The sequence below is a fragment of the Lissotriton vulgaris genome, unplaced genomic scaffold, assembly GCF_964263255.1.
Source record: "Lissotriton vulgaris unplaced genomic scaffold, aLisVul1.2 SCAFFOLD_2560, whole genome shotgun sequence".
NCBI lineage: Eukaryota > Metazoa > Chordata > Amphibia > Caudata > Salamandridae > Lissotriton > Lissotriton vulgaris.
Window position 1 is genome coordinate 30,094 of NW_028248172.1, and position 10,031 is coordinate 40,124.

Below are 10,031 nucleotides of genomic sequence, written 5' to 3' on the forward strand. Positions count from 1 at the left end.
GAACCCAGAGAGTCCGCCTCCCCCTTTTAGATCCGAGGCCACCGAAGTCATCTGCGGCGTACCACAAGGATCATCACTCAGCTCCACCCTCTTCAATATCTACATGAGCCCCCTCGCAGCCATCGCACGCCAACACAACCTCAACATCATCTCCTACGCCGACGACACCCAGCTGATCCTCTCCCTCACCAACGACCGCGCCACCACCAGAACCAACCTACACGAAGGGATGAAAGATGTCGCCGAATGGATGAAGAACAGCCACCTGAAACTGAATTCAGAGAAGACGGAAGTCCTCATCCTGGGATCATCGCCCTCCGCCTGGGATGACTCCTGGTGGCCACCTGCCCTGGGCACCACTCCCAAGCCAACGGATCACGCACGCAACCTGGGCTTCATCCTGGACTCCTCCCTCTCGATGACCAGACAAGTCAACGCCGTGTCCTCATCATGCTTCAACACCCTGCGCATGCTCCGCAAGACCTTCCGATGGATCCCCACCGAAACCAGCAAGACGGTCACCCAGGCACTCGTCACCAGCCGTCTGGACTACGGAAACACCCTCTACGCCGGAACCACAGCAAAACTCCAGAAAAGGCTCCAACGCATTCAGAACGCCTCCGCACGACACGTCCTGGACATCCCACGACACAGCCGCATCTCCGGCCACCTGAAAGACCTACACTGGCTCCCCGTCAGCAAGAGGATCACTATCAGACTCCTCACCCACGCACACAAAGCCCTCCACAACCTGGGGCCCAAGTACCTCAACAACCGACTGACCTTCTACACGCCCAACCGCCAGCTGCGATCAACCAACCTCGCCCTCGCCACCGTTCCACGCATCCGCAGAGCCACCGCCGGAGGAAGATCCTTCTCCTACCTGGCAGCCAAGTCATGGAACTCCCTCCCCTCCCACCTTCGGCAAACCCAGGACCACCTCGCCTTCAGGAAGCAACTCAAGACCTGGCTTTTCGAGCAATAAACGGACCCCCCTCCCCCAGCGCCTTGAGACCCGCCCGGGTGAGTAGCGTGCTATATAAATGCTATGATTGATTGATTGATTGATTGATCGCTAATTCCCCACACTAATAGTGTGCGATTCATATTTCTGCGTTGAATCTTACAATGAACACTTGCAGAACTGGGTTCAAAAAGGTTTCAAAAACGCAAAAGGTGGCACAATTAAGAATAAAATGCTTTGTGAACAAGTAGTTCTATTACAGAAAGAACTACAAAAGACTCACGTGATTCATACACTGAGTCATCAGCGTGATGGCGTTCACGTTGCAGGGAATTCATTGGCTGATGAAGCCGCGAAGGCAGCTGTGCAAACGGCTTCTGTAGCTGCAATCACTCGTTAAAAAACAAAAATAGACAGCAAAATAATACAGGCTGTCACCGCTTCAGTAAAAGACAGTGGTAAAACACTCCCAAAAGGCCTTCCAGTGAAGTACTCATATATAACTGACGCAAATAATGTTGCATTTGGTCGAATCCCTGGAGTGGGGGATAGGGCAATTCCAAACATGGAACATAGATTAGGACTAATCTTAGCAGCACATGAAGGACTAGCCTCTGCACATGCAGGAGTTTCCGCCACAGTATCATTATTAAAACAGAGATATTGGTGGGCCCGCATGAGGAAACAAACTAGAAACTATGTTCTAGAATGTGAAATCTGCCAAAAAATAAAGGTTTCAACAGTAAAACGACCTGCACAGACGCCCCTTCTGATTTCAGATAAACCATTTGCGTGTGTTTACCTGGACCACTGTGGTCCCTTACAAAGGGATGGAAACTATAAATATATCATGGTCACAGTGGATTCCTGCACAAGATTCATTTGGATGTGGCCCCAGCGCTCGGCTGACGCTCAAAATGTTATAAAAGATTTGAGAGTCTTTATCGGCACATACGCAATCGGCACGCTACATTCAGACCAAGGTCCTGCGTTTAGCTCTAGAGCTTACAAGGAGGCCATGGCCAGCTTGAGTGTTGCATTGCGGTACTCAAGTCCATTCCATCCTGAGGGAAATGCAGTAGTGGAAAGAAACAACCGTGACATAAAGCAATCTATAACAGCGAGGGTATTAGGTTTGGGTGATGGGTGGGTCAAACATCTAATAAGTGTCCAACGTAGTCTTAACAATCTGCCAAGAAATTCTCTGGGTGGAATCACTCCATATGAATTACTATTTGGTACTAGAATGATTATCAAAGACCTTGATTGTCAAATTTCAGTGGTAGAACAAAAACCCTTTGATATCAAAGATGGATTGGCTTTTTTACAGGACTTAAATGAAACAACAAGAAGTCTGAGTAACACAACGCAAAAGCCAACAACCACTGAAAAAAAACCACCTGTCCCAGCAAGACCTGTCTGGATTCCCAAGATTGGGGATCTAGTGCGGAAAAGATCGCGGTGAAGAAGAAATTTGGGGCTTCTTACAGAAAAGCAGTACCTGTCTTAGCAATTCACGGAACAAGATCAGTGTTACTACCGCCACTTGCTGGTAAAAGGGAGAACAGAGTTGTGTCCATCGACCTGGTCAAATCACATCATGTGGCCGATAATAAGTAGTAGGCCTAGTGGACTCCCAAGATGTAGCAGACGACCTAATCTTGCTACAATCCAAGAGATTCAAACTGAAAGACTTATCACCTATGATAAACCTGCTGTGAGAAAAGAAGGACTATGCAACAAAGCCATGGAACTTGTACCTCTTGAAACCCAAATAACAGTTCGTCAAGAAACACCTGTCTACAATGATATAGCCTCTGACTATACTAATATGACAAAGGAAGAAACATCTCCAGAGATTCCGAAAAATCCGGATGCAATCCCAACAATTGAAAGAACTGCCTCTGGCTATTTCATTAACTTTGATACATTTTCTGAGGATCCCAGTGAACCTGAAAATAAGCCAGTAAATAAAAATGTCAAAGAAAAAATAACAGAACTCTTTCATCAACTTGAAAAAACATATCTGGTTTCACCTGGGTTGAATTTTGGATTGTGTTGGGTGTACTTTTTCTCCTGCTCTGGCTCATTCTTGTTTTAAGTTTGGGAGAGAGGATATATGGAAAATATAGTACAATGGACACAGCAAGTTAGAACATCAACTTGCTCCTGAAACCTCACAAATCATCTCATCGTAAACGAAGAGACCTGTCATCAGTGAACATCACAGCTGTTCCTATACCTGGTGGTATAGCATTGGACACAACTGATTATGACATTTATGGCCCGGTGGAACTGTTGAAGATTCTACACCAGTTTAAGGTTTCTTTGAGTGACTTTTTTGTCTCAACCAGCACATTTTCTGATGATTGGGACTTGGAAACTGTTAATAATATGAAGACAGATTTAGAAATGTCAGCTAAATTCGCAAAACATGAATACCTAGAAGGTTCATCAGATTATGAACACATGTATTGTTTTAATCATTATGGTCACCATTATTTGCACAAATCTGCAAACCCTAGAAATGTTTTTACTTATAATCAATGGGAACGTTGTCCAACACCGCCAAAAGGCAGCTCGAAAACATTTTATGAAAAGTTTCCATACTTCTTAGGGTTTAATGTCACAAATCCAGAAACATTTTATTTCAAAAATATGAATAACACAGGAATGAAAAGCATGTTGACCAATACTAAACAAATTTATTCTGCGAACTTTTATGCTCAGCTGTCTACATTAGGTTTCTATTTTTGGAAAGACAACATTGAGACAAAAACTGTTTGGGGCACAAAAGATTGGCAGGTGCAAGGTTTAGAAGACTTATCCAGAGCCTGCATTATCCTGGAGCAAATAATGTTTTTAAATTATACAATTCAACAAACATCTTGTCTTGGCTTGGCTAAGATAAAAGATTTAAACAAACTGTCCATACCTAAGCCCACAACTGATAGTGATAGCACTGCAGATGAGGAGGTAGACGTGAAACAGATTTTAACACACAACAGAACTAATCCTGATTGGAAAAAATGGTTAATCTGGCCTACAGACACAAATAACTGTCAAGATAGATTCCTGAACAAAACACAAGGGTTCAAAGTAACCAGGCCAGACCCAAGATATTCGCAGAGACAACATCCAGGGATAGTTACCACATACAGTGTAGGAAAACATTGCCTTGAGTGGCTACAGAAATCCACACTTCCTGAAATTAAACAACACTTAACTTTACTTAAAGAAGGCTTTGACTTCTGAGACTGTTACTAGGGCCACGTAAACAACGTTAAAAAACGTTTCATATACTCCGGTATATTTTCTGCTTACAATGAAGCATGGAAAATCACGCAAATGGAAACTGCAGAAAATATACGAGAAATTGATCATATTAATTTAGAGAAAGCTCTCTCTGTAGTGGACAATAGGTTAACGACTCTGTCCTCCAGAATGTATTCTTTGGACAGCATAGTATCATCTGCCATTGACATAATAGAGCAGGACTTGCTAATGTTACAACATGGCCAGTCTCAATTACGTTCTATAATGCTGTTAGGCTGGACGTTGCAAAATCTGCGTTCAGGCTACGTGCCATGGCGTCTAATCAACACCATGTCATTGTTTTCTGTATTCAACCTTACATATAAACAAATCTCGCTGGCACAAAGAGGAGCAGACTATACTGTGCTGAGCATAGAAAAATTGGAAACATTACCATTAACTGTTTTTAGGAAGCCTGCATAGAATGGATAATACATGGCACCATCACGATACCAGTGACGATTTTCCAGTTTCAATATTCCTTGAGACACATACCAGCAGGCATGTATGAAAGGTTGGGTAAAGAATACATTAAGTCGGCCTGGAATTTACCATACACACACAAATGTTGGAGTGGGGGAAAGGAAGTATTTCTTAGTGGTAAAAATTGCAAGAACTCACTAAGCGGTACACTTTTATATGATGGTATTAATTTACACGGAGCCTGTGAAGGTTCTTCAAATAACCTTTCTTGCCACCTGCACGGTTCACCAGCAGCGGTGATAGAACCAATTTTCAGGCAGCTTTCCAATGGCAGCTACGTTATGCTCAATGATCACAGCTGTTGTGGCATGTTGCCAGGAAAAGCATATATAGTTAGTGTGTCAGCCAGGGTCACTTGTTGTATGCAAGTATTGTATCCAAAAAGCAAGACAGACAGGGAGTCGGCGTTATGGCCTTCACTGAATATCTCTTCTATACAAATTGATACTTTAAGCAGAATGAAAGCCATTCTTTTGCAAAAAAAGTTCCATTGACCTCGTCTAGAGAAATGTATGATCTGTAAGTTGAAAGGACTTCTGCAGAGAAACATGCATTATTATCAACCAACTGCCCAGTACATTTCGCAGAAATGTTAGGTCAAATCTTAAACATGTCTGATACCAGCGGCATCGCACATGTATTTAAGACGATTTTTTCGGGACTGTTAGCACCGTTTGAAGCAGTCCTCTGCATTTTTCCAAATTTCATGCACTCTGTGTTCGGCGGCCTGCCTCTCATTTTGGGACTCGTAGCAGGAATTCTATCTTAGTTTCTTCTACTCTGATATGGCAAGTCCAGTCACCAACGATACCCAGACTACCATCGAACAAGCCTTGCCAGCCATTCGGTATTGTGACAGGATTATACCAATTCTTGGCTTGGCTCGTTTAAGAGATCTGAATACCACGTGGTTCCTTTCGTTCAGACCAATCTGGCAAGATTGCATTTTACCTGTTATACGATGCCTGCTTTGCGGAGAAGAATGTGTGTTAGACATTTGTATTACAATTCCATCACTACTGCCATCAGATGTTGACGCATTACTGGGTCCGGTAACGGCTCACGTGTTGTGTTTCCCCCAACGGCTACCAATCCTGATGATGGCATTCATTGAGGTCTCACCGGCAAGACTAACTGATGGTGAGATACGAGGAACAACAGGTACACAGGTACCATCTGATATGAACATGGCTAAAGCGCCAACTGGGTTGCATTATGGAGGAGGGGCAAGATGGCCGCTGAGGGGTTGAGCTGAACGGTCGCATCAGCTTCCTCTCCTGCCCAGAATGACTCTACAGGTTAGGGTGTTGTGCTCCCCTTGAAGACTACTTGATATACTGAGGCAAGAATGGAGTAAAAGAGTAAAAGAATGAAAGAGTATTGCCAACTCAAAAAGCAGCTCCGTCTGAAAAGTGCAGCGGTAAACCGGGTGAAAGTGTGCATCTGTAAGCTGGTGAGTGCGATTAAAGCACTAAAAGGCGAAAAGGATCTAGCGATCGTGATGCCCCCCAGACCGCCGTGACAGGATAAGCCCAGAGAGGTGGCAGACCGGGAGATGAAAGGAGCGGGGAATGGTGAGGCGCCGACGGGAAAGGACCTCGGAGCAATCCGCAGGTGCCTGTTATGTCTACTATGCCGCCAAAAAGGAAAACAGAAGCCCGCGGTAAGGCTCCGGTGCTCCCAAAGAAGATACCGGATAATCACGCAGCGTCTAAAAAGACAAATACGACTACAATGGAACTAAGCTCAAAAGAAGACAGAGCGTGTAAAAATAAAACCAAAGACAGCGGGATGCCCCAGCCTACCCTTACGGAGGTTTTTTCCATGACAGCTCCTGAACAGCCTGGAGGTTCGCTGGAGACGCAGGTACCAGGGGAGAGCGTCCGCGAGGACGCAGCAGAGGAGATCGACACCGCTGGGAGCCCGGTTGCCAGGCAACCAACCCAGAGAGCCGAGGCAGCAGCAGCGGGCCAGACAGCTGGTATGGCCGACAAGAGCAAAGAAACAGAAGCAGCAATGGAAAGTGCTGCTAGAGTGCCTAGACAAGCAAACCAGTCAATGGCAATGACAATGGATTCTACAGAGACGCGGATGACGGAGTCTGTAGGTATGACACCGCCGTTGGTAAAAATGACGAGGGAAATAGACATGGGGGGTCCCTTGGAAACGCCGATATGTTGGGGGCTTTGATGCTGGTAGAGGCAGAGATGAGAGAAGGGAACAGAATAACCCAACACCAGAGAGTCAAAACCTGGGGTAGCGTGGAAACCATGGCAGACGATAATGGACAGGGGGAGAGCAATAAGAGTAAGCAACTAACAGAAAAGTTAGAAAGGGGCTCCATAGAAGGCGAGCACTTTTACTCAGTAAACGAGGACTCAGAATCGATAATTTCTTCTGAGGAGAGTCAAGAAGAGGAAGTTGAGGATGAGGCTACAGACTCTGGGTCCAGCACCACGGGTAAAGCATCTACACAAAGAAAAAAACTCTCTAAAATAAGGAGGCGCACCTCAGAGTCTCCCCCCCAACAAGATAGACGATTGTTATGGGATTATTCAGCTACATCCCAGGTCTACCAGGACAGCGGGAGTGGTAGTGGAGGTGGTGGGGGCCCTGCTCTGGACACTGTACTCCAGCAAAACTCTCTCAAAACATTATTTGACACCCTAAAGGAGATGCAAGCAGAGGCAAGAACTGAAAGTCGGAGAGCAAGACAAGACTCAAAAAAGATCCAGGGCTCATTGAGAAAAATAAATAAATTATATAAGGAAGTAGAGGTGAGAGTCACTGAAGTAGAAGAACGCACAGGCAGACTGGAGGACAACGTGGGGAATTGGCAGGCATTCAAGACTGAACAAGAGAAACTGACAGAAGACATGAGCTGGAAGATGGAAGACTTTGAAAACAGGCAGAGGCGGAACAATGTTAGACTTTTGGGTGTGCCAGACGGGGCGGAAGGGCAGGATGTCAGGCAATTTGTAGTTAATCTGTTGAAAGGAGCCTTTCCAGAGTCCCAGTGGCAGTGGGAAAGGGAAGTACAGAGGGCACACAGGTTCCCTTTTACAATAAGGAAACCCCAAGGCATGGGAGGTACAGGTGGTGAGACCCAGGGAAACTTACCCAGGGCAATCTTGGTAAATATAGGGAACTTTTTACTGAGAGAGGAGATAATTGGCAAGGCAAGACCGGATAGCAGAAGGACTTTTGAAGGTATTACTTTTTTTGCCAGGCCTTATTTCTGTCATGTCACCATAGAGAGGAGATGGAGGCTTAGACAGATGATTGCCCCATTTCAGGCTATAGGCTGTGAAGCATATCTCCTCTTTCCTGCGAGGCTTAAGGTGATCATAAGGGGGAAGGCCCAGATGTTCTCTTCAGAGATCTAAGCCCAGAAATTTTTGGAAGAGACGAAGAAACAGAAAGGCGGATAAAATAAGGAGGTCTAGGGTATTCCTATACATAGTGTACTCCACAAACGTTTTGAATATAAGCACAATAAGGGGAGGTAAAACGACACATCAAAGGGAGAAGCAGGAGAGGGATGCGATTAGCACAACTCAAGGCGGGCACGCATAGGTCGGCTGACCTATTTGCCTGTAAAGGGGAAGGGAGGGTCCAGGGGAGGGGGCAGTGGGGTGGAGAGGGGTGGTAGGGGGAGGGGTAGGGTGGGAGATGTGGGGGGAAAGGACATATAGGATTGTTTTTGTCTTGGTATTTCACACTTGTGGGGAAAATGTGATAAAAGGTACACAATATGAGAATAGCAATGCAGCAGAATCAGAATGTATACAGTACAAGAGGGAGATTGCATGGAATCAGCGAAAGTGGAATGTTTTTAAACATCTTGCAGGTTATCTGAAAGGACAAGGGGTGCTTCGATATGACGTGTAGAATTGCCACGATAAATGTATGCAGGCTTAATGAAATAAATAAAAGGCATAGAGTAGCAGCGTTCCTTAAAACATTACGCCTGGATTTAGTATGCCTACAGGAGACCTATATAGAGGGTGTTAAAGGCTATTTACTGGAACAACTGGGTTTCTCACTACTAGCGAACTCTAAGCAAGGGACTAAGACCAGAGGAGTGGCGGTTTTAGGGAGGGGGGGGATTCAGTAGTCCGAAAAAAGAAAGAAGATCAGTGGGGGAGATGGGTTATACTGGAACTAGTTTTTAAAGGGGATACTTTCACTTTGGTCACGATTTACGGGTCAACAGAGGATGACCCAGATGTTTTTCAGTATCTGGATGTTGAGTTAGCTCAATGGCCCGAGCCCATTGTCTGCTGCGGGGATCTCAATTTACATGATCTTAGTAGCTCATTTGTACAACCTGGGGGACAATATATAGGGAGAAAAAAAGGGTCTATAGAGCACTTTCAGATATGGTGTTTCATAACTTCCTGGAAGATCCCTGGATAAGGTGGCACCCATACCTAGACGGTAGTACATTCTACTCAGCTCCACACAAGGTGTTGGTTCGTTTGGACTACTTTTTAATTTCCAAGAATTTGATCGCTAATTTAAAAATTGAGAAACATCTACGATTAGCCTCAGATCATAGTCCACTGGTAGTAACACTCAAGCTAGGCCAGAGTCTAAAAAGAGAGGTTTTATGGACTTTCGAACGTGCGCTATTACAAGACCAGGCATATCGGGATTATATGAACATATGGATAAAGGACTTTTGGGACATAAATAGAGGGACAGCACCCCCGGGAGTGGTTTGGGATTCATTTAAAGCAGGGGTATGGGGTGAGACACTGAGCTTCGTGTTATTTAATTAAAAAAAAGAAAAATGAAGGGCTGATGAAATTCGACAAAATCTTTTAAAACTTGAAGCAGATTTAGCAGCAGCTATAGCACAGAATTCCCCGCTTGACCAGCTACTGCTTAGGATTGCTGTAACTAGATCAGAAGCCCTGGAAGGAATGGCTAAAAAAGTGGTGGAGAAGTACTTGACTCAAAGGGAGAAGGCGTATGAGTTTAGCGAAAGGGTGGGGCACATCCTAGCGGCACGGAGTAGACAAAGGGCAGCAAATTCGGTTGTCAAGCAGATTGTTGATCCACAGGGTAATTCATTTACAGAGGCTGGGCAGGTAAGGGAAGTTTTCAGACAGTTTAATGTCGATCTTTACTCCTCTGATAACATAGGGGGTGAGGAAGAGATAGAGGGATATCTGAGGAGCGTCATTCCTCCTGAAATTGAGACACAGGATAAGGAGGAATTAGAAGCCACATTCCAATTGGAAGAATTCCTCATGGCCCTTGG